The 26,457-nt window shown below is 41.3% G+C and overlaps 1 protein-coding gene across 3 annotated transcripts in view; it reads right to left on the bottom strand.

Annotated features, from left to right (window-relative positions):
- Positions 1-24,804, bottom strand: part of LOC108695431 (zinc fingers and homeoboxes protein 2) — a 53,853-nt gene extending 29,049 nt beyond the window's left edge. Inside the window, exon 1 of one of the 3 annotated variants that reach the window (XM_018223931.2) lies at positions 24,315-24,804. The gene's annotated coding sequence lies outside the window, so the exon portion shown is untranslated. The other 2 variants (XM_018223927.2, XM_018223930.2) reach the window with 2 other exon arrangements.
- Between the last annotated feature and the right edge of the window lie 1,653 nt (positions 24,805-26,457).

Genomic DNA, 26,457 nt, shown 5'->3' with positions numbered 1-26,457 from the left:
AGCCGAGGTACCTAATTTTACCTACGAAAACTGGGAAAACTTATTGACTCTAGTATAAGCCTAGACACAACTACAGCCCTGTCTCCCAGCAGCGCACATTCTGCCAAAGCGACCCCCCCAGCGATCAACCGGACTTCTTTGCAAAGTTGATGGTGACAGAGAATTGCCAAACGGATTACTGTGTGCATTGTCCCACTGTCACACTACCATGTGCAGAGGGTGCTGTTTGATATTGCCATCACTGTTAATCTTTCGTATAACCAACAGAGGGTGCTGTGGGATATTGCCATCACTGTTAATCTTTCATATAACCAACAGAGGGTGCACTGTTATTCTTTCATATAACCAACAGAGGGTGCTGTGTGATATTGCAGTCACTGTTATTCTTTCATATAACCAACAGATGGCGCTGTGTGATATTGCAGTCACTGTTATTCTTTCATACAACCAACAGATGGCGCTGTGTGATATTGCAGTCACTGTTATTCTTTCATACAACCAACAGATGGCGCTGTGTGATATTGCAGTCACTGTTATTCTTTCATTCAACCAACAGATGGCGCTGTGTGATATTGCAGTCACTGTTATTCTTTCATGCAACCAACAGATGGCGCTGTGTGATATTGCAGTCACTGTTATTCTTTCATATAACCAACAGAGGGTGCACGGTTATTCTTTCATATAACCAACAGAGGGCATTGTGGGATATTGCAGTCTCTCCCCAAGTGTACTGTTGGTATAGGAATGATTAAAAGTGACTGCAATCTCAGCCACTGGGGTCGGGTACCGCTGACTCGAGTATAAGCCGAGGTAGACTTTTTCAGCACATTTTGGATGCTGAAAAACGGCTTATACACGGGTATATACGGTAAATTCTGAAAAAAATGCTCTAGACAACTAAAATTAAAGGGGTGATTCACCTTCAAGTTAACTTTTAGTATGTTATAGAATGGCCAATGCTATGCAATTTTTCAACTGGTCTTCATTATTTTTTTTTTTTATAGTTTGGACTTTTTGCAGCTTTGAAATGGGGTCACTGGCCCCTTCTAAAAAAAGTGTTCTGTAAGGCTACACATTTATAGTTATTGCTACATTTTATTACTCAGGCCTCTCCTATTCATATTCCAGTCCTTTATGGTGCATGGTTGCTAGGGTAATTTGGACCCTAGCAACCAGATTGTTGAAATTGCAAACTTGGGAGTTGCTGAATAAAAATCTAAATAACGCAAGATAAAAAAACCCCAAAAAAACCAATTGCAAATTGTCTCAGAATATCCCTCTCTATGTCATACTAAAAAAGTCAACTCAAAGGTGAACAACCCCTTTAAGCTTGGGACCCATTATGCATCATGCTTGAATTACTATTGTGTATTACAAGTACAGGCAAAGCATCTGTTTTTACCGTTGCATAAATCTAAAGGCAGCCATAGAAGTTAAGATTTTTCTCTCTCTAACGACCAATTTTAGTGCAATCTGACAAATTCTCGTGAGGTTAGTGGGCACCAAATGATCTTTAAAAAAATCTCAACGTCTATGGCAACCTTTATAGAAGATGTTTATCTGCAGACCAAGAATCAGCCCCTACACTGGCATTAGCCTTTTTCTGTGCTGGGACCCAGATCCATTGCATCGCCCTGGGTGCAGGCAGATTTGCAGACTTCATTGCGAAGTCCTCTCTGTGTGCCTGCACCTGAGCTGACACAATGGATCGGGGTGCAGACACAGGGAAAGGTAGATGTCAGCTTAGCGTAGGGATCAGCCTAGACTATATAGGAGCAAAGCTGTATTTACCATATAGGCACTCAAGGGCCCTTGCCTAGAATGCCAGCTTTAAAGGAGAACTAAACCCTAAAACTGAATATGGTTAAAAATTCAATATTTTATATAATGACATAATTGCACCAGCCTAAAGTCTCAGCTTGTCAATAGCAGCAATGATCCAGGACTTCAAACTTGTCACAGGGGGTCACCATCTTGGAAAGTGTCTGTGACACTCACATGCTCAGTGGGCTCTGATTGGCTGTTGAGAAGCTAAGCTTAGGGCTCGTCACTAATTATCCAGCAGAAAATGAGCTTCCCTGGCTGTAATATAAGCTGATGCTACAGGTTTGCTGGTTATTAAATTCTGATGCTAATTGCACTGGTTTCTGTGCTGCCATGTAGTAATTATGTGTATTAATTACTAATCAGCCTTATATTGTGACATTTCTATTCTATGTGTACTGTATATTGTGAGTGGGTCCTTAAGCTCAGCAGAAAAGAAGATGGGGAGCTTCTGGGGCATCTTTGGAGACACAGACCCAAAACATAATGCACAACATTTCTGCCTACTTCTTTAGTTAAGCTTCAGCTCTCCTTTAAAGGAACAGTAACACTAAAAAATGAAAGTGTATCAATGTTATTACAATATAATGTACTGCTCTGCACTGGTAAACCTTCTGTGTATGGTTTATATAAAGAAACTGCTGTGAAGCCATGAGAGCAGACATTCAAGCTGGAAAAAAAGGCACGGGTCACATAGCAGATAACAGATAAATCACCATTGTATTCTACAAGTCTCATCTGTTAAATGCTGTGTATCCTGTGCCTTTTCTCCTTTTCCCATAGGTGCCCTCAGGGCTACACAGTGGCTTTTTTTTAAATATAAACTATAGTCATGTTTCTGGAGAAAATGCAGAACTTTGAATAGTGCAGAGCAATAGTAAATTACATTATAATTACTTTGCTACACTTTCATTTTTCGGTGTTACTGTTCCTTTAAGGTGGTGGCCTTAGGATGCCTATAAAAAAAGAAAAGATTCAGGGGGGGAAAGCCACTTCCTCAAATATGTTATTAACAAAACCAGCAGTGGAAATGACATCACATTCATGCACATTGTGCCATGACATCACATCCTCTGACATCACATGCATGTCCAGATAGGGGTGTAGGGCAGCACCGTACCCAATATTGTTGTACAAAAGATGGCCTTCCAGTTAGCTGGCGCCCTTCTCAATAACAGGTTTCCAGATAAGGGATCCCATGCGTCAGCAGTGGGATCATGGGCACCAACATTAACATCTTGGGGATGGATCTTGTGAGGAAGGAATAGGAAATTAGGGGAAATGGCAAGACAGACCCCATCACAATAACTGCAAACCCACCCTACACAAATGCAGTGAGATATGACTCCACAGTCACTGCACACCCTTAAATAAACAACTATTAAATCACTTGTGTGCCCTGTTATGGCGGTTGGTACAGTCCATTCAGCTATAGCCAACTTCCTAGTCACTGGGTGCAATGGCGGAGCTGCTGTGAGAAAGTTACTTTGCAAGTGGCTGTTCCCACATGGGCGCAGGCTGGCATTTCTTTCCTCACCGGATTGTGGCTACAAATCAGCAGCCCCCCATGGCCACTTGCACAGGAGAAATAACCTACGTTAAGTGCAGTTCTACATTCTAGGGACGTAAAGAGAGCTGCTAATCTCCACATGCAAATGAATAAATTAAAGCGTGACTCATAAAGGGCCAGTGATGTCAGAATTGGCATGGGATCAGCGCAGCTCTGAGCAGCGGGCAAAGCTGGGCTTGTTCTCTGTTGAGAGCGAGAGAGGGGGAAAACTGCCTTCACAGCACAGATGCAGTCTCGGGAGCGAGCCAAGAATTCCAGTCAACGATCATGCCATATAAACTCGGCCGGAAATTGGTAACTGGCAGGAGCTTTCTGCAAATCTCGTCCATGCCCCCAGTACTCTCAGCCAGAAACCCTGGCAGCAGCAAGAGCTCTGTGCCCCTCCTTCTACAGCAGACTCCATTTATGCTGCCATTAACCACTCTCCTCTAACGATTAGCTAGCTGCTAGAAACCAGGGTCTGAAATGAGAATTCGGAAAGATCTGCACGAAAGCAGCAGATCACATTAAAAAGAACTTCTAGAGGTATGGGATCAGTTATCCAGAAAGCTCTGAATTACGGAAAGGCTGTCTTCCATAGACTCTATATTATCCAAATAATCCACATTTTTACAAATAATTTTCTTTTTCTCTCTAACAATAAAACAGTAGCTTGTACATGATCCAAACTAAGATCTAATTAATCCTTAATGGAAGCAAAATCAGTCTATTGGGTTTATTTTAGGTTTACATGATTTTCTAGCAGACTTAAAGGGCATGTAAAGGCAAAAAAATAAAATCCCATTTTTACTTTCTTTAATGAAAAAGAAACCTATCTCCAATATACTTTCATTAAAAAAATGTGTACCATTTTTATAAGAAACCTGACTTTATGCAGTGAAATTCTCCCTTTATTTACTGCTGTGTATAGGAATTGTCAGACGGTCCCTAACTGCTGAGCAGGGAAACAATCATACTTATGAACAGCAGGGGGAGCCCCCACCTTACTTCCCAGCCATGCAGAACTCAAGCAGCTTTGTTTATGACGATCCCTAAGCAGCCCAGACCACACTGAGCATGTGCACAGTCTTAGTCTTGCAAAGATGTTTAACAAAGTTACAAGATGGTGACCCCCTGTAGCCAACTTTGAAAGCATAAATTATTTGTTTGATTAGGCTTATGGTGCAGTAAGTTTATGTTTAGTATACAAAATACAGCATTTCTAGCCTTATACTTTTTTAGACTTTACATGCCCTTTAAGGTATGAAGATCCAAATTACGTAAAGATACATTATCCAGAAAACCCACAGGTCCCAAACATTCTGGATAACAGGTCCCATACCTATATTATAATCTAATGAGATATCTGACAAAGATTGCACTTGACCTTTATTATAAGTGTCTGATTACTTCTGCCATTCTTGATGGGTCAGAATGGTTAGTCATTTTTTGGTTAAAGTGTTCCTTTAAGGAGGTGGCCTTAGGATACCCACATGGTAAAAAAAGAAAATAAAATTTGGGGGGGGTGGAAGAACCAATTTCCCCAAGTATGTTGTTAACAAATACAGCAGTGGAAATTACATCACATGCGCGCACATTGTGCCATGACATCACATCCTCTGACATCACATGCGCAGATAGGGGAGCTCAAAGGTCCGGTGTCTATGGCAGCACCTATTCCTGGCGACAGATTATTATTTATAGCTATCCTATTAATTTTTTAATTTCCATTCAAGGTTATGCTACGTTGCTATGAGACCCTAGCAACCATCCAATAACCGGAAATCCATCCATCCATATATATATATATATATATATATATATATATATATATATATATATATATATATATATATATATATATATATATATAAATATAAATATATAAATAATATCTATAGATGTGACCTTAATTGTGATTTTGCTAGTGATGTGTCAAATTGGCAAGGCCAGTGTGAAAAAGAATGAATACTTAATCCCAACTAAAATATACTTAATCCTTATTGGAAGTAAAAACAGCTGACTGGGCTTATTTAATATTTTCATGATTTTCCAGTAGACTTACGGTATGAAGGTCCAAATTACAATTATCTGGAAAGCCACAGGTTCCGAGCATTCTGTATAACTTGTCCCATACCTGTACTAAATTGCCCCAATTGGAAATGTATAATGCTATGGGAGTCACCTTTAGGTAGCAGTGCAGGAAGATTTCAGGTGCATTTTTTTGCAGTCAGAATCCTAAAATGTGGCCATTACAATTGATAACTGATCATGACATTGACATCACTAATTCTTTAGAATCCTACACAGCAGGCATAGCAGTCAATAACTGATCATGACAGTGACATCACTAATTCATCAGACTCTTATAATCAGTTTCTTGACTCATTCCTCCAGAGTTGGATTCTGAAGAATTAGTGATATCACTATCATGGTCAGTTAATGATTTTTATGCCTGCTGTGTAGGAATCTGATGAATTAGTGATGTCACTGTCATGATCAGTTTATGATTGGAATGCCTGCTATTTAGGAATCTGATGAATTAGTTATGTCACGGTCAGTTAATGATTAGTATGCCTGCTGTGTAGGATTCTAATGTATTAGTGATGTCACTGTCATGGTCAATTATATCGCAGGCATAATAATTAAGAAAGTGATCATGACAGTGACCTCACTGGGATGCCACTTCCCTTGTATTTACAGGTAGCATGGGAACCACTTCCCATCAAAGTCCTGAGCGTTTTACAGTTATGATTATAAATGAGAGGCAGTTGAAGAGTTTACAGTAGAGAGAGATAATTATAGCAGAACAGGGCCGGGACTAGGGCTAGGCAGAAGAGGCACGTGGCTAGGGCGCAAAAATAGAGGGGTGTCAGGAATGTACCTCTTCAGAAGCCTACCCCTAGTTCCAGAAGCTGCGGCAGCAGTCTTTTCCTCTTGCGAGTGTGTGCGTCTTCTGAGCACGTTCTCTTCCATTCATTCGCATGTCACCGGCGCATGCGCTCTTCCCTACGGTGGGGGGCATCATAGTCGGCCGGGTTGCCTGGGGCGGCCAGTCGACTTGGCCCAGCACTGTAGCAGAAGCCCAAAAATGCCTGTAATTGTGGCCCTAGAAAGAGCCAGAAAGTTTATCTAAGCATAAATGCTTGAATAAGGCCAAACAGGGCCTTAGGGCCCAATGTAGCACTCCGATCCCCATCCTCCTGCCCACTTACTGCCCCGCCTCCACCTTGCTCTCTTCCCGGCCTGACTACGCCCAGCCGCGCCCGACTTGCGTCCCAGGTAAGAAAGCGGCTGGGGAGGAGGGTTTTTTTTATTAGCTATAGAAGAAGCAGACCCCACAATCCAGGTCCCCCTGTAACTTCCTCTATAGTTACGTAACTGCTCTCTAGGTTTCTCTAACTGCCCCTATAACAATGGAGGGGCCCTATGCAGGAACCTATGTAATCTGCCTCTAAGAAGCAGCCACATCCACACCACCTGCATCACAAATACAACTTACACACATGCCCTTGGGGGTTGGCAAATAGAAAAATAAGCCACCCCTTCTTTACAAACCCCTAGCATTGGGAGCCTTAAATTTCCCGATGGACTTGGGTTGGGCTGCCTGATACTGCTGACAGTTGTTGGTTAGTTGGCACAATGTCATCTAATAGCTTTTACTTAGCTTTGAATTCCTCTAAAGCTTCTTAAATCCTGTATCTTTTGTGTTAAAAGCTCAAATCGCACAACAAGAAGCACTAAGTAATCAGTACAGGTATGGGATCCGTTATCCAGAAACAGGTTATGCAGAAAGCTCAGAATTACAGAAAGGCCTTCTTCCATAGACTCCATCTTTTCCAAACAATTCAATATTTTTCAAAATATTTCCTTTTTCTCTGGAATTATAAAACAGTGCCTTGTACTTGATCCCAACTAAGATATAATTAATCCTTATTGAAAACAAAAAACAGCCTATTGGGTTTATTTAATGTTTACATAAAGGTAGACAAGGAATGAGGATGCAAGTTACAGAAAGATCCGTTATCCGGAAAACCCCAGATCCAGAGCATTCTGGATAAGAGTCCTGTACTTTTTCTATTGCTTTCTATCTCTTATTTTTTACCGTTTACCCAAAATTGATGTTGAAAGTTCAATGTAGGTGTCTCAGTCTGGCAGCTCAGTGATCCAGGAGCATCTGAACAAATTTAGTAGATACATTTCTCAACAGTATCTATAGAATATTATATCAATTCCAACAGCTGCCTTAAAGGATAAGTAAACCTTTAAAATAAGTGAATGTAAAATTGATGAGGGTGCTATTCTAAGAAATTTTGCAAAATTTCTTAGAATAGCACTCATCAATTTTACATTCATTTATTTTAAAGGTTTACTTATCCTTTAATAAAACTCAGGGATTCTGCTCAGCAGGGACAAAGATAACAAAATGTATCAATTTAGAACAATTAAAGAGTCCGCAAATCCCGTCCCCCTTCCCAGAGCTGCATTAGAAGGTGAAAAATGTAACTTTATACTGCAATATTAGAAAAACGGTGACAAATAGAAAGCAATCAGAAAAAAAATATTTCTGGGGAACAATCTGAAATCAACTGAACTGAAAACAGTGTTTGAAGGTGAACAACCCCTTCAATGTATCAATTTAGAACAGTTAAAAGAGTCAGCGACCCCTCCTTCCCAGAGCTGCTTTAAAAGGTGAAAATTAAACTTAACACTTCAATATTAGAAAAACGGTCACAAACAGAAAATAGAAAGTAATTGGAAAAAGTCTTTATTTCTGGTGAACAATCTGAAACCAACTGAACTGAAAAAAGTGTTTGACAGTGAACAACCCCTTTAACAGCTAGAAGCTTGGGCCCTGCTGTGCTTTTACATCAGTGATGCCTTGTACTGAAACAGGGCACATTTAATTCTTGTTAAGTATATGGCATTCCAGTTATTTACTTCCTGTCAAAGGTATTGTACACTTGCAAACAGCAGGCTTGTTTTTATAAGTGGCCAGAAAGATTTGCAATTAGCTGGATAGAATCAAAGAGCCAATGAGTAGGCGATGTCTAACATCCTGTTACTGCAGTCGGATCTGTAACGGCTGAATATACACACGCTGTTTTCTAACATGGTTTCACAAATAAAAAAATAAAAAAACATTTAAAAAATACAATTAATAAGACTTAGTCAGCCATTTTTTGCTGCAAATTTGTAACTCACTTAGGGCTTTAGCACACGGCAGATTCGGGAGATTTAGTCGCCTGGCGCATTGCCCACAGGCGATTTTTCATTTTAGCAGGTGGAAGGCAGTTTGGGGAGATTGTCGCCCCGAAGAAGAGGCAATTAGTCGCCAGGCGACTAAATCTCCCCAAATCTGCCCGTGTGCTAGAGTCCTGCGCGGGTCCATTTTTTGGAACCCGGACCCGCAACCTGTAATCCGCAACCCGGACCCGCAAGTACCTTATCCCCAACCTGGACCCGCGGACCATCAAGAATCAGGAAGTGCTGTCATTCTAAACCGGAAGTGACATCATCAGAAGTAGGCGTGATCAGAAAAAAGGAGTAAAAATCATTATTGAGAAGACCCAGGGCCCGACCTGCAAACCCGCAGAATCGCCGACCTGCATTTATACCCGCACCCGGAACTTCTACCCGCAAGGGTACCGCAGGTTTTTGTGGGTACCCCGACTCTACCATATGCTGAAGCCAGGCGACTAAATCTCCCCAAATCTGCCCGTGTGCTAGAGTCCTGCGCGGGTCCATTTTTTGTACCCGCAACTTGTAATCCGCAACACGGACCCGCATTCTTACCCCGTTTGGACCCGCAAGTACCTTATCCCCAACCTGGACCCGCGGACCATCAAGAATCAGGAAGTGCTGTCATTGTAAACCGGAAGTGACATCATCAGAAGTAGGCGTGATCAGAAAAAAGGAGTAAAAATCATTATTGAGAAGACCCGCGGGCCGCCCGGCAAACCCGCAGAATCGCCGACCTGCATTTATACCCGCACCCGAAACTTCTACCCGCAAGGGTACCGCAGGTTTTTGCGGGTACCCCGACTCTACCATATGCTGAAGCCCTTAAAGTAACCATTCTGTGGACCAGCTCTAGAACGTTTCAAACATGGAATAAGTTAGATAAATGTTTAGAGATAACACCATGTGTGACATTCTACAAACGACACCTAAGTGTTTCACACAAAAACATTTCAAGCATGACTGACATTCTTAAAAAAAGATTACTGTACCAAGCCAATATTTCACTCATCACTTAGTAAATGAATCCAGAGATAGCTCCTATTTGCCATCCTTAAAGGAGAACTAAACCCTAAAAACGAATATGGTTAAAAATGCCTTTTTTTATATACTGGACTTATTGCACGAGGCTAAAGTTTCAGCTTGTCAATAGCAGCAAAACTTCAAACTTGTCACAGGGGGTCACCATCTTGGAAAGTGTCTGTGACACTCACATGCTCAGTGGGCTCTGATTGGCTGTTGAGAAGCTAAGCTTAGGGCTCGTCACTAATTATCCAGCAGAAAATGAGCTTCCCCTGTAATATAAGCTGATGCTACAGGTTTGCTGATTATTAAATTCTGATGCTAATTGCACTGGTTTCTGTGCTGCCATGTAGTAATTATGTGTATTAATGACTAATCAGCCTTATATTGTGGCATTTCTATTCTATGTGTACTGTATATTGTGAGTGGGTCCCTAAGCTCAGTAAGTGATAGCAGCACAGAGCATGTGCAGTGAATCAGCAGAAAAGAAGATGGGGAGCTACTGGGGCATCTTTGGAGACACAGATCTTTACTGCTAAAGGGCTGTGGTTGCCTTGGGCTGGTACAGAAGCACAAAACATAATGTACAACATTTCTAGCTACTTCTTTAGTTAAGCTTTAGTTCTCCTTTAAAGTAGCCAGTCTGCCAACCAGCTATAGAACGTTTCATACATGGCACTAGTGAGATAAATGTATAGAGACAGCAACACCATTAGTGACATTCCATAAACGGCACCTTAGTGTTTCACACAAAAACATTTCAAGCATGACTGACTTTCTTAAAAAGATTACTGTACGGAGTCAAGATTTCACTCATCACTTCGTAAATAAATCCGGAGCTAGCTCTTATTTGCCATCCTTTACTCCCATGAAAAGGGACTTTGGCAGGACATGAAAGTGGTTTGTGAAATGCTCTGCAATAGGGACACACAGATCCTGAAACTGGCCAGCTGGTACTTTTCAGACCACAAAATTAGGAACATGGCCTTAAAATCTTATACTAGTTGCTGTCCCGGAAAATGTAGAATGAATGAATTACTCACAACTTACTGTGATCTCTTTGGTAAGAACTGCAGATGCACTGAATCCTATTTTGGGGTTAGGCCAAATCACTCACGAAAGACTTAGCCGAATAACGAACCAAATCCAAACTCTAATTCTAATATGGAAAAGGTTTAGCATCCTTGTGGGACGAAAATCACTTGATTTTAAGGATTCGGCTTTGGAACATGGATTTGGCCGATTCCTGCTGAAAAAGGTTGAATCCTGGCCGACCCTTGAACCAAATCCTAGATTTGTTGCTTTCCTAAGAACTCAGAACTCACAAGGGTTTAGGCCTCATTAACACAGGGAATCGACCATGTGAAACAGTATTACATCACAGTGATTAATCAACGTTAATGGCATTTACAGGCCAAGGGATAGGGCTCAAAGTTCAATTTTGGGGAGCCCTTTCAAGTAGCTGCAACAATTCTGCTCATCAGCAACAGATAACAACAGCTAACTGGCCATGCGGCTAGTCAGACGGACATCTGCCGTTTTGGGCTCGAATTTCAGAATGTGACTTGGCTTATCTGCAATTGGATCAGCACGTATAGAGTTAAGGAGGCCATAAACAGGCCAATAAAAGCTGCTTATGGGCCTTATATGGGGCCCTTTGGCAGGCTGCCCTGTAGATAAATTGGGCAGATATCGATCAGGCAGGTTTAAATATCCTGTCTCAATGGGGACAGCATGAGCTTGTTGATGTGATCGTTGCTCCGACTACCTGTTTCTCCTTCTTAAAGGAGAAGGAAAGCTACGGAGGCATTTTATTGCCAATAGATTAGTTGCAATAGTGCAAGCTAGAATGCTATATTTATTCTGAAGAATGTTTTACTATACCTGAGTAAAAGGCTTTAGAAGCTCTCTGTTTGTTTAGGATAGGAGCTGCAGTATTAATGTGGTGTGACATCACTTCCTGCCTGGGTCTCTCCCTGCTCTGGGCTCAGATTACAGCAGAGAAGGGGGGGGGGAGGAGCAAACTGAGCATGCTCTTGCCCAGGGCAATGAGGTTTAAGCTGAAGGCAGGAAGTCTGATAAAGAAGCCCATGTGTACACAATAGAAGGAAAGAAATGCAGTGTTTCTTTTGACAGGGGACTCAGAGCAGCACTACTTTGAGGGTTTACTGGTGAATTTGCATGGACCTTTCTGATAAGGCTTACTTAGTTTCTACCTTTCCTTCTCCTTTAAGATCCTCAAGGTAGGCATATCGTTAAAAGATTTTGGGGACCTTGCCAAACAATCAATTGTTTGAGCAACTGCAACAAGCCAAGCACCTGTACTGACCCACAAAGCAGTCAAAGAGTGTAAGTAAAGTGGCCGATGGTCAGCACAAAAAAATGATTTGTAGCTGTGACTCGGACGAATCTCGTTTTGATTGGTTAATTGAATGCCAACATTGTGAGTCACATCCATACCTAATATTACTTCCTGAAACAAAAATCAACCATCAAATCTGCAATGTTTTTCTCCCTTTTTCTCTGGGCTCTATAAATGAACATGAACCACAGGACAACACTCTCCCCAAAAAGTACTTGCAACAACAGTGTTACAAAAGCATTCAAGAATGGTCGCACAAGAGTGACAGGAATAGATCCTGGACATTGCACTTTCCACTTCCAGGAAGTCATTTACAAACAATTTTATAAGAAATTTTCCACTATACATTCATTAAAGATGGTTTTCGATTTATTTGTAAATGTACTGTAACTGCAGCCGAAAGCAGCATCGGTTTTTCTCTTTCTGCACTTTTGGTTCATACTCTTGAAACAATGTAGCCAACACCTTCACTTCACAGCAATCATAGCACAAGATGTATTTTTAGACCATAAACCTATAGATTGACAAGGTGTTTTATTAGGCTTGCTTCTTCTAAAGCAGTTGCCTTACAAACACTATAATGAAATCACAGAATTTTCTTCTTCATCATAACCTCAAAATAGGCAAAAATATAATGTTCTTTATACAACCCATTTAAAGGGGTTGTTAACCTTTAAATTAACCGTTAGTATGACGTAGAGAGTGATATTCTAAGGCACTTTGCAGTTAGTTTACATTTTTTATTATTTGTGGTTTTTGAGTTATTTAGCAGCAGTTTGCAATTTCAGTAATCTGGTCTCTAGGATCCAAACTACCCTAGCAACCATGCATTGATTTGAATGAGAGACTGGAATATGAATAGGAGAGGTCTGAATAGTAAAATGAGTAATAAAAAGCAGCAAAACAAATACACGTGTAGCCTTATGTGTGTTTTCTAGATGGGGGTCAGTGACTCCCCCACATTTGACAGCTGGAAAGAGTCAGAAGACGCGGCAAATAATTAAACTACAAAAAAAGAAAAATGAAGACCAATTGTAAAGTTGCTTAGAATTTGCCATTCTGTAACATACCAAAAGTTACCTTAAAGGGGATGTTCACCTTTAAATTAACTTTAAGGGGCTGATTCACTAAGGGTCGAATATCGAGGGTTAATTAACCCTCGATATTCGACTAGGAATTAAAATCCTTCAACTTCGAATATCGAAGGATTTAGCGCAAATACTGCGATCGTACGATCGAAGGATTATTCCTTCAATCGAACGATTAAAGCCTTCGAATCGAACGGTTCGAAGGATTTTAATCCAACGATTGAAGGAATATCCTTCGATCAAAAAAACTTAGGAAAGCCTATGGGGACCTTCTCCATAGGCTAACATTGACTTCGGTAGCTTTTAGCTGCCGAAGTAGGGGGTTCGAAGTTTTTTTTAAAGAGACAGTACTTCGACTATCGAATGGTCGAATAGTCGAACGATTTTTAGTTCGAATCCTTCGATTCGAAGTCGTAGTCGAAGGTCGAAGTAGCCCATTTGATGGTCGAAGTAGCCCAAAAAATACTTCGAAATTCTAAGTTTTTTTACTTCGAATCCTTCACTCGAATTTAGTGAATCGGCCCCTAAGTATGACACAGAGTGATTTGCTGAGGCAATTTGCAATTGGTTTTCATTTTTTATTATTTTTGAGTTATTTAGCTTTTTATTCAGTAGCTGTCCAGTTTGCAATTTCATCAGATTGCTAGGGTCCAAATTACCTTAGCAACCATGCATTGATTTTAAAAGAGACTGTAAAATGTATAGAAGAGGCTTGAATAGAAAGACAAGTAATAAAAAGCAGCAATAAGAATACATTTGTAGCTTTACAAAGCATTTGTTTTTTAGATGGGTGACCCCCCATTTGAAAGCTGGAAAGAATCTGAAGAAGGCAAATAATTCAAAAACTATAAAAAAAGATAAACAAAGACCAATTGAAAAGTTGCTTAGAATTGGCCATTCTATAATATACTAAAAGTTAACTTAAAGGTGAACCGCCCCTTTATAGGTTGTTTACAGAAAATTAATGTTACATATTATTAAAAATTCTGACATTGCAAAAAGCAAAACACTGCTAAGAAGATACATTTGTATCAGTGCAACTGCAGTTTTTCCTTCCTACGTGGAGAAATTGTTCTGCGGAAAAAAGAAAATGTATTTCCAATCTATAAGCCATATGTCTACCGCCCATTCATTTTCAACTGTGACTATAAATTGTCAGCCTATAGATGCCTAACTATTTACAAGCCATAGGGCTGATGATTAAAGACTATGAGGCTGCTGCAGTCTCTTCCCGGGGGGCACAAAGTTGAGTATGGAAGGGGAAAGGAGTTCATCTGAGAGTGGGTGTTTGATATTGGCAGACGGGCAGCAATGACTTTGTTATGAGTAAAGGAAACATATTGTGGCTTGAGCTAAACCGATCTGCAAGCCAATGACTGAGCGCACTTCTGTAGCCGAATTAATATAGAAAGAACATGAGCTCTGCCTTTCAGTTAAGCACCCTGCATTTCTGACTCAGTAACCTGTGACTCAAAGCAAGATGAGATGGCACCGTGTAAAAGGTTTCAGGAGTCAGAACTAGACAACATAAAGAAAATACAGGTATGGGACCTGTTATCCAGAATGTTCGAGACCTGGGGTTTTCCAGGTATAATGGATCTTTCCATAATTTGGATCTTCTTAAGTCTACTAGAAAATCATATAAACATTAAATAAACCCAATATGCTTTAACCCATCTCTGTTTGAGGGCTGATGCCTATAGCATTGTGAAACTACTACACTCCATTATGTTTACAAAATAGATTATAAGCCAGGGCCGGAACTAGGGGTAGGCAGAAGAGGCACGTGCCTATGGCACAAAGGAAGAGGGGTGCCAGGAACGTACCTCTTCCGTCGCCTTCCAATAATTCAAGAAGCTGTGGTAGCAGTTTTATCCTCGTGCATTTTCTCTGTGCATGTGCACCTGCTTGTGCTCTGCGAATGTGCACTCGTGCGTCCCCTGGGAATGTGCACCCGCACGTCCTCTGGGCATGCGCAACCGCAATTTCTCTGCGCATGCGCAACCTCTGCGCATACGCAAACAGGGGGAGCGCTGTAGTTGGCCAGGTAGCCTAGGGTGCCCATCCGACTTGGTCCGGCACGGTTATAAGCTCTTCAGGCCAGGGGAACTTCCTTCCTCTTGTTTCTCCAGAAATCTTGTACAGGTATGGGATCTGCTATCCAGAATGCTATAATATAAGTTGTCTACTAGAAAATAATGTAAACATTAAATAAACCCAATAGGCTGGTTTTGCTTCCAATAAGGATTAATTATATCTCCGTTTGGATCAAGTACAAGCTACTGTTTTATTATTACGGAGAAAAAGGAAATTATTTTTATAACATTTGGATTATTTGGATAAAATTAAGTCTATCCTTCTGGCAGGCCAAACCGAATCCTAATTTGCATATGCATAGGGGCAGGGAGGGACATTGCGTGACTTTTTGTCACAAAACAAGGTATTAAAAATTGTTTTCCCCTTCCCACCCCTAATTTGCATATGCAATCGAATCTTTCGCAAAGGATTCGGCCGAATTGAAATTAGTGGATTGGGTGCATCCCTAGTTTTTAGATAAGGGATCCCACAACTATACTTTCACCTTTACTTTAAAAATAACTAGAAAAGGTTCAGGCTAAGGTACCTACTAAAGATATAGGATTGGAATCTTCACCTTTACCTGGGTGCTGCCCCGCCTCATATTCAAACATTCAATATTACTATTAATATTACTATGTGCTGCTACACTCTGGTCTTTAGGTGATAGGACCAAGGTACTGATAGGCTGCAACACTGTACCTACCCCAGGCCCATGTGAGAGCGGAAAGACAAAACAGACTGGGACATGCAGGAGGGCCAGAGTCCAACACCGCAATTTAACAACCAGCTGGGGGAGGAGAAGGAAGACTATTTATTTTTACATGCCAGGATCTGATTAGAATAGTGACCGGATTCCAACACATCACAACACACTGGATTAGTGCCTGAAAACAATATGTAGTGTTTTGTAGAGCAGTTTGGGGACAAATGATTTTAGGGTTTGTCACACAAGGAGATTCGGGGAGATTTTGTCGCCTGGCGACTAATCACCTAGTCTTCTGAGCGTCAATCTCCCCGAACTGCGTTTTCCATAGTCGACCAAAGTTGCCTGACTTTTCATTATAGCCTATGGGAAAACAAGCTGTGGCAGTTCAGGGAGATTGTCGCTCAGAAGACGAGGCGTTTAGTCGCCAGGCGACAAAATCTCCCGAACTTCCACATGTGAACTAACCCTTAAGAGTATTAAAATGACTTTTGTGCTTGCACAGGGACGTGCAGTGAAATGGTTAAACAGTCTCTCTCTTACAAACCAGCAGTAGTGCCCTGCTTTATGGCAGCTGAGATTCTAGCTATCTATATAACAGAGCATTCTGTCCCAGTGGCTGCACAGATCCAATCTGATCCCCATTGTAAGCAGCAGTCCTGTCCTGCTTTATGGCAGCTGAGATTCTAGCTATCTGTATAACAGAGCATTCTGTCCCAGTGGCTGCACAGATCCAATCTGATCCCCATTGTAAGCAGCAGTCCTGTCCTGCTTTATGGCAGCTGAGATTCTAGCTATCTGTATAACAGAACATTCTGTCCCAGTGGCTGCACAGATCCAATTATACAACCCCTGACCTACTGTTTGTGCCGTGAAGGTGGCCATACATGCTACAATTTAAATCTTCCTCACAATCATTGGTCATACTTAAGATCTTTAATCCACTCTACTAATGTTAAGAGCTGAATCGTCAGATATGCAGGGAAAAACAAAAATAATTCTTCAGCTCTATCGGACTCAGCATTAATGTTATGATATTCGGGCACCTTAAAATTTTCAGTCCTGCCCGACGAGACGTCCAAAAGGCTTTTTACTGATATCAGTCGCTTTGTTTCCCACATACACACACTGATTATTGTAGGAAGGATCTTTCGTACAGTAATTTCAGTGCATCTATGGCCTCCCCAAATCTCCTTTGTGGACATTTGGGGAGATTAGTCAACCGGCGGCAAATAGATTTTTCATTCGAGCGACTAATCTCTGCAAATTGCCTTCCCGCCGGCTAGAACCGAAATCACAGGCGGGATGGCACTTGGAGCATTTCGTTTTCTGAAGTTGACTCGGAAACTTCAGGCGACTTCGGAAAATGAATCGTTCCAAGTGTCATCCCGTCTGTGATTTAGATTCTAGCCGGCGGGAAGGCAATTTGGGGAGATTAGTCGACCAAAGAAGAATCGATTTGCCGCTGGGCGACTAATCTCCCCGAATCCCCACGTGTATCTTTGCCCTAACAGACTGTAATTCAATGTGTAACGCAGGTTCAAGAGTGCAGTATAATGCAGCAAGTCGTGTTTACACTTGGAAGAACACAAGATAACGGCACTGCCCAAAGTACAGGAGGAATCCGATTCCCACACTTCTAGCAAACAAAAGGAAATCAGGAAATAGTTTTGAGCTGCCCCCCCCCCACAAATTTCTTTGAAGCAACTTAATGTGGTGGAACAGAAGAGTCTTCAGCGGTTGCAGAGCCTCTCAGACTCAGATGCCACATTATTTCTAGGCAGGAATAGTCAGCCCTTCAGGTGCTTCAACGACAGCTAAAAAAGGCTGCAGGTTACTGTACGTTTAATGTTGCCCCTGCTGCTATGTGTACTGTGCCCAAATCTCACTACAGGTATGGGATCCGTTATCCATAAACCCATTATCCAAAAAGCTCCAAATTATAAAAAGGGTGTCTCCCATAGACTCAATTCTATCCAAATTTTTAAAAACAATTTTCTTTTTCTCTGTAATGATAAAACAGTACCTTGTACTTGATCCCAACTAAGATTTAATTAATCCTTATTGGAAGCAAAACCAGCCTCTTGGGTTTATTTAATGTTTACATGATTTTCTAGTAAACTTAAATGATAATCAAACCCTTTATATTAAAACCCCCTACCTTAGATATAGCCCATCCCTGCTCCCCCCCCCCCAGCCTAGGCATTACCCTTGATAAATGCCCCTAACTCTTTATCCTTGTTGCAGATTCAGCGCATCTGAGTTCACGGGCGCCATCTTCTTCTCTTCGGTAATCTTTGTGAAGTAAGCGCTGTATTGGCGCATGCGCAGTTGGAGCAGTCTGCCGGATTTTTAACAACTGCGCATGCCCTAAAGGTTTCGGAAATTGCTGAAGCCCCCGACAATTACCTTAGAGAAGAAGATGGCGCCCGTGAGCTGTGATGCGCTAAATCTGCAATGAGGGGTAAGTAAAGAGTTAGGGGCATTTATCGAGGGTAACACCTAGGCTGGGGGGGGGAGAGCAGGGAAGGGTGGTCTATGTAGAGTAGGGGATTTTAATAAAAAGGGTTTGGTTCTACTTTAAGGTGCGAAGATCCGTTATCCGGAAAGCCTCAGGTCCCGAGCATTCTGGATAAAAGGTCCCATACCTGTAATAATAAAACAGTACCTTGTACCTTGATCATAACCGATATATAATTAATCCTTATTGACAGCAGAATCAGTCTATTTGGGTTTATTTAATGTTTATATGATTTTCTAGTAAACTTACGGTATGAAGATCCAAATTACAGTAAGACCCATTATCCAGAAAGCCCCAGGTCCCAAGCATTCTGGATAAAAGGTCCCATAACTGTAATAAGAAAACAGTACCTTGTACTTGATCCAAACTAAGATATAATTAATCCTTATTGGAAGCAAAACGAGACTATTGGGTTTATTTAATGTTTACATGATTTTCTAGTAGACTTAAGGAATGAAGATCCAAATTAGGGAAAGACCCATTATCTGGAAAGCCACAGTTCCTGAGCATTCTGGATAACAGGTCCCATAACTGTAATAAGAAAACAGTACCTTATACTTGATCCAAACTAAGATTTAATTAATCCTTGTTGGAAGCTGAATCAGTCTGTTGGGTTTATTTAATGTTTACATTATTTTCTAGTAGATTTAAGGTATGAAGATCCAAATTACAGAAATATCCATTATCCAGAAATCCTACAAGTACCTTGTAATTGACCCAAACTAAGATATAATTAATTCTTATTGGAAGCAGAATTAGCCGATAGGATTTATTTAATGTTTACATGATTTTCTAGTAGACTTAAAGCATAAAGATCCAAATTAAGCAAAGATCTGTTATCTAGGAAACTTCAGGTCCCGAGTATTCTGGATAATAGGTTCCATACCTGTACCTTTTTTTAAGGCACAAAGGAGTGGCTTCCTTTATGGATCCCAATTAAGATAATGGAAGTCACAACTGGATTTCTTATTCAATTCAATAAAAAGTACTAATATTTGGGGAGGGGGGGTAGCAGTAAATCGCAAAACACGACATTCTCAGAAACACTGACTGATCAAACAGGTTTGGGTGAGACAAAAGGACGGGATTTGTGGGAAGAGCGCCTGTGCTTCCAGCAATGGCCCAGATGTTGTTTTGTATGAGACTGGGAAAGGGAACACGGTCAGCAATTTCCCAACTGCCACAAGAACGGATCACAGTGTCCCAAAGGATTATGCGCAGACTTTACTCGCACATTAAAGGACAAGAAAGCCCTCAAGTACACGCAGGCTTGTTTCATTAGCATAAGAATAATGGCACGAGGTATTTTTTTTCTGTTGATGCCCACGGGGTAAACAGCAGGGGTTCAAATATTCCATGCGTCAATGCAACTCTTCTGATGGAAAGCTACATTTTGTCTTTTTAAAGGGATACTGTCATGGGAAAACATGTTGTTTTCAAAATGCATCAGTTAATAGTGCTGCTCCAGCAGAATTCTGCACTGAATCCGTTTCTCAAAAGAGCAAACAGATTTTTTTATATTAAATTTTGAAATCTGACATGGGGCTAGACATTTTGACAATTTCCCAGCTGCCCCGGGTCATGTGACTTGTGCTCTGATAAACTTCAGTCACTCTTTACTGCTGTACTGCAAGTTGGAGTGATATCACCCCATTCCCTTCCCCCCCAGCAGCCTAACAACTAGGGATGCCCGAATCCACTCAACTCGAATACTCAACCGAATCATTATTTGCATATGCAAATTAAGGGTGGGAAGGGGAAAACATTTCTTACTTCCTTGTTTTGTGACAAAGAGTCACGCAATTTCCCTTCCCGCCCCTAATTTGCATATGGATTTGGTTAGCCTGGCAGAAGGATTCGGCCGAATTCGAATCCTGCTGAAAAAGGGCGAATCTCAAACTGAATCCTGGATTCGGTGCATCCCTACTAGCTTTGCCACCTGGCTGGCATTTTACCGGCCTGGCCAGTAAAAATGATGGCTGATCCCAATATTATTAGTCGGGAAAGAAGATAAATATATAGGAAGGCAAGTATTTTTTTTTCAGAAAACGTGGCAACTCTAATCCCTACTAACAACAGAACAATGGGACGATAACAGCTCCCTAACACAAGATAACAGCTGCCTGGTAGATCTAAGAACAACACTCAATTGTAAAATCCAGGTCCCACGGAGACACATTCAGTTACATTGAGTAGGAGAAACAACAACCTGCCAGAAAGCAGTTCCATCCTAAAGTGCTGGCTCTTTCTGAAATCACATGACCAGGCAAAATGTCCTGAGATGCACCTACACACCAATATTACAACTAAAGAAAAATACACTTACTGGTTCAGGAATAAAATTTTATATTGTAGAGTGAATTATTTGCAGTGTAAACAGTGTCATTTAGAAATAAAAACGACATCTTCACCTTTAAGGTAACTATTATAAATTATATTATAAAGGCAGAGAGAAAGAATACGGGAGCACCCTGATCTTGTCGATAATTGTCCTGCTATTATATTATAGAATGGCCAATTCTAAGCAACTTTTCAATTGGTTTTCATTATTTTTTTTTTTATAGTTTTATAGTCATTTGCAGCTTTCAAATGGGAGTCGCTGATTCCCTTCTAAAAAGCAAATACTCTGTAAGGCTACAAATGTATTGTTACTTTTTATTATTGGTCCTTCTATTCAGGCCTCTCCTATTCATGTTCCAGTCTCTTATTCAAATCAATGCATGATTGCTAGGACCCTAGCAACCAATGTGTATTGCCATTTAGATTGCAAGTTCCTGGGGACAGCACTTTCCCTCAGCATCCAAGGAAATGTTCTTTTCAGTATAACATCCATAAGGCAGTTCTGCCCACAAGAATTGACACCACACATAACACCCACTGCTCCAAACATCAGGGACCACATTACATCATATTATGATTATGATGTCATGATTATGATGTCATACTAAATCCTTAATTCCAATGAATTGCAAAATCCAGCCCATGGGCCCTTTACCAAACACTAACAGCCCTACTATAAAGGAGAAATAGCAGCAGCATCAAGACTTTTAACACAGTACTAAGTTCATGACTATAAAGATTTCTATTCATCCAGGTCATGGTATATCTAGTGTAAATAATTGTAAAACAACTGGACTTACTTAGTAATCAGGAATTACTTATACTAGATACCACACTAAGTTCAAATCCCTGCCTCGCACTACCTTAAAGGGCAAGTCAACACCAAAATAAAAATTTGCCTAATAAAAGAAAACATAATTCTAAGTAACTTTCCAATATTCATTTATTAAAAAATAGTCAGCGGTTTTAAATTTGCAAAAAAGTTTGCTGTTAAAAGCAGCATTTGCTTAACTCCTGCTGGTTACTTTTTAAATAATGTTGCAAAAGTCTTGGTTCCCCATCAAAGGTCTGGTCTGTTAATCTGCTGCTTGCCTTAAACTGGCCATAGATGTAAAGATTTTTAAAAGATCCAATCATTATGGTGAGACCACGATTATTTCGAAACAATCATTTAAATGTACGATGTGTCCATCAACTAAAAAGACCATTTCAGGCGATATTGCCAGCAAAACTGATGGGTAGCTGCCTGCTTGTCCCTGCAGACATAGATAGATTGCACTGGGACCGATAAAGATTTTTTATCCTGTCCGATCAATCTTCTGACAGATGTCGGCCGAAAAATCGTAAGATATACGATCGTTCGAATATCACTAACCGCTCGATAATTTCTAAGGATTGGTCGGGCTTCGCTATAATCAATCGTTCGGCAAGAAAAATCTTTGCGTCTATGGGGAGCTTTGTATAAACAGTCTTAAAGGACCAGTAACGTCAATTTTTTTTCAAAAAACAAAAAACACGAAAAAACATTTAATTTTAAAATCTTAACTTTAAAAAATAATTGCCCTCCTCTTCAGAAAAGGCAACAGGGCGACGATCCATTCCTCCTCCCTGCCTTCTATAGGCTATAGCCAGGGAGGAGAAATTTGAAGAGGAGCGCAAGCGGAGTTTCAGTAACTTATTTTTTAATAAAGACTTTGTGATTTTAAAGTTAAATATGTCTTGGTGTTTTGTTTTCGTTATATACAAATTTTTTTTAAAAAAAAAAAAATTGGCGATACTGGTCCTTTAAGGTGGCCATACACTGAGAGATCTGCTCGTTTGATGATGTCGCCAAACGAGTGGATCTTTCCCCGGTATGGGGGGATATTGGACTGATATGATCGTGGGCCCACGATTGAATCAGAATGGACGCCGTACGGGCGGTTGGATCACGGGACCGAATCAACAAACAGATGCGGCTGTGATCCAACGGGATATTTTACCCCTGTCCGATCGGCACGGCCAGATATCGATCGGGGAAGCCCGTCGGATGGCCCCACACATGGGCCAATAAGCTGCCGGCAGCTTTTTTTGGGCCATGTATAGGGTTGCCACCTTTACCAGAAAAAAATATTGGCCTTCCTATAGATTTAACTTTTTTCCCTATTAATAACATTGGGATCAACCATCATTTTTACTGGCCAGGCCTGTAAAATACCGGCCAGGTGGCAACCCTAGCCGTGTATGGGCGGCTAAGTGCTGGAGGGTACGAAACGCGTAAGGTGGACTGTGTGGGGTCAGTATGTATCGAATTTTTTAATGCAACTTTAAATAAATATTTTGTTTTACTAATGAAAAGCCTGGGGACACATAGGGGCGAATTTACCTAGGGTCGAATATCGAGGGTTAATTAACCCTCGATATTCGACCGAAGTAAAATACTTTGACTATCGAAGTCGAAGGATTTAGCGCAATTCGTTCGATCGATTGAAGGATATTCCTTCGATCAGAAAATTGTTAGGAGGCCTATGGGGACCTTCCCCATAGGCTAACATTGGCCTTGGTAGGTTTTAGGAGGTGAACTAGGGGGTTGTAGAATTTTTTAAAGAGACAGTACAGATTATCGAATGGTCGAACGATTTTTAGTTCGAATTGTTCGATTCGAAGGTCGAAGTAGCCCATTCGATGGTCGAAGTAGGCAAAAAAAACATTCGAAATCCGAACTATTTTTCCTCTATTCCTTCACTCCAACTAAGTAAATGGGCCCCATATCTTTAGATGTAACCTTTTGTATAGAGAGTAGAAAAGGACAGACACTGCTTTCAATAGCAATACAAACATTTAAACCCATAGGAAATGTATAATGAATGTATATTGCAAAGTTGATTCAAATAATATTGTAATTTTGGGGGTTGACTCGCCCTTGAAGTTGCTGTTGAGTAACTGCAGTTCCCACACACTACTAGCGCCTCCAAAGAAGTTCTGCAGCAGCAGTACCAGTAATAATGTTTCAGTTTCTCTTTCTGTCCCTGAATAGACTGAACACCCGGCGGATCATTGCTGCTGCTCATCATGAGCTCAGTAATCCGAATGTATCAGAGTCAGTCCGACTACAACTCTCAGTGTAACACACACAGCAGCCGAGTTACAGTTGAACAAGAGCTGGAGAAACATTGCGATCGCCCCGTCATTATTCCCGCGGCATGGGGGAGGGGGGACTTTTTTCTTTTTTAGGGAACACGCACCTTCCGCCCAGCGATCAGCGCAAACACCCGGCTGAAACTTTAGCGCGCGATCCCTCATTTAATCCCCGGTGTGTCTGTAAGTAACGCCCCGCCGCCATGTTTGCTGGAGATTGTGTCGCCATCAGAAACGTAGAAATGTTTTCCTACAGGGCAGCGACCCCCTCCTGACGCACGCGACCCCAATAGCCAAACAACTCCCCCCCTATAAACCCCACAAACTTACCCTCCCTGGATAAAAAGAAAAGGGGGCTCGGTAGGACTCCCCCTTCCCAGAGCTGCGGAATCGGAAGAAAACGCCGCGTTTTTTTTTTTCTCTTTTCCAGTCGCTCTGCGCTTTTTCGCCCGTGGGAAGTTTCTTACCTGCTCGGAAGGTTTCTCTTTGTGACGTCACAGCGGGACAGAAACCCGGAGACTCGCGAACACTTCCGATCTCGCACCCGCAAACAGCGCAACGGTGGGAGCAAAAAAAAAAAAAAAAAACCGTCGATCAGTGGGGAATCTACGCCAAAACCCACATGATCTGTAACGTCAGCGTGCGCATTTGCATACGATTCCTCCCGCACTTCAGCCGCCGCACTCTTCTTGCGCAAAGTTACTCCGCGGAAAGAACGTCATTGTCTGTGGCAGGACGGCGGCTTCTCCATTACATATTCAATAGGAGCCGATAAAAGAGAGAGAGAAACACGATTTACTGTGGGGGAAGTTCCGCAAACTGTTGATATTGCTGATCACGTGCCCCGCTGAACTGCTCCCACGTCACTTTGCAAATAACTAAATGTGGTTTTCTTGTTGTCCGGCTGAGTAGCGTCACTCGGGGACATTCTCCCTCTCTCTTCCCACTCATTCTTCTCTTTCCAGGGTCACCAAGTCTCATTTTCCAAAGTCAACTACAAAACCAGCCCCAAAAACTAACCAAGAGGCACTTTATAATGTCACAAAAATAGCACAATAGGTGCAGTGAGAAAAAGTCTCTGTTTTGCAAATTATTCCTTGAAACAAAATGTTTATATAAACAAGCTGCTGTGTAGCCATGGGGACAGCCATTCAAGCACAGGATACACAGTAGATAACAGATAAGTACTACTATAGTTTATATAAACAAGCTGCTGTGTAGCCATGGGGGCAGCCATTCAAGCATAGGATACACAGTAGATAACAGATAAGTACTACTATAGTTTATATAAACAAGCTACTGTGTAGCCACGGGGGCAGCCATTCAAGCACAGGACACACAGTAGATAACAGATAAGTACTACTATAGTTTATATAAACAAGCTGCTGTGTAGCCAGGGGGGCAGCCATTCAAGCACAGGATACACAGTAGATAACAGATAAGTACTACTATAGTTTATATAAACAAGCTGCTGTGTAGCCACGGGGGCAGCCATTCAAGCACAGGATACACAGTAGATAACAGATAAGTACTACTATAGTTTATATAAACAAGCTGCTGTGTAGCCATGGGGGCAGCCATTCAAGCACAGGACACACAGTAGATAACAGATAAGTACTACTATAGTTTATATAAACAAGCTGCTGTGTAGCCAGGGGGGCAGCCATTCAAGCACAGGATAAACAGTAGATAACAGATAAGTACTACTATAGTTTATATAAACAAGCTGCTGTGTAGCCACGGGGGCAGCCATTCAAGCACAGGATACACAGTAGATAACAGATAAGTACTACTATAGTTTATATAAACAAGCTGCTGTGTAGCCACGGGGGCAGCCATTCAAGCACAGGATACACAGTAGATAACAGATAAGTACTACTATAGTTTATATAAACAAGCTGCTGTGTAGCCATGGGGGCAGCCATTCAAGCACAGGACACACAGTAGATAACAGATAAGTACTACTATAGTTTATATAAACAAGCTGCTGTGTAGCCAGGGGGGCAGCCATTCAAGCACAGGATAAACAGTAGATAACAGATAAGTACTACTATAGTTTATATAAACAAGCTGCTGTGTAGCCACGGGGGCAGCCATTCAAGCACAGGATACACAGTAGATAACAGATAAGTACTACTATAGTTTATATAAACAAGCTGCTGTGTAGCCATGGGGGCAGCCATTCAAGCACAGGACACACAGTAGATAACAGATAAGTACTACTATAGTTTATATAAACAAGCTGCTGTGTAGCCAGGGGGGCAGCCATTCAAGCACAGGATAAACAGTAGATAACAGATAAGTACTACTATAGTTTATATAAACAAGCTGCTGTGTAGCTATGGGGGCAGCCATTCAAGCACAGGATACACAGTAGATAACAGATAAGTACTACTATAGTTTATATAAACAAGCTGCTGTGTAGCCATGGGGCAGCCATTCAAGCACAGGATACACAGTAGATAACAGATAAGTACTGCTATAGTTTATATAAACAAGCTGCTGTGTAGCCACGGGGGCAGCCATTCAAGCACAGGACACACAGTAGATAACAGATAAGTACTACTATAGTTTATATAAACAAGCTGCTGTGTAGCTATGGGGGCAGCC

This window comes from Xenopus laevis, chromosome 6S (assembly GCF_017654675.1).
Source record: "Xenopus laevis strain J_2021 chromosome 6S, Xenopus_laevis_v10.1, whole genome shotgun sequence".
NCBI lineage: Eukaryota > Metazoa > Chordata > Amphibia > Anura > Pipidae > Xenopus > Xenopus laevis.
Note: the sequence above shows the minus strand (reverse complement) of the source record. Positions and strands in the feature narration are given on the sequence as shown.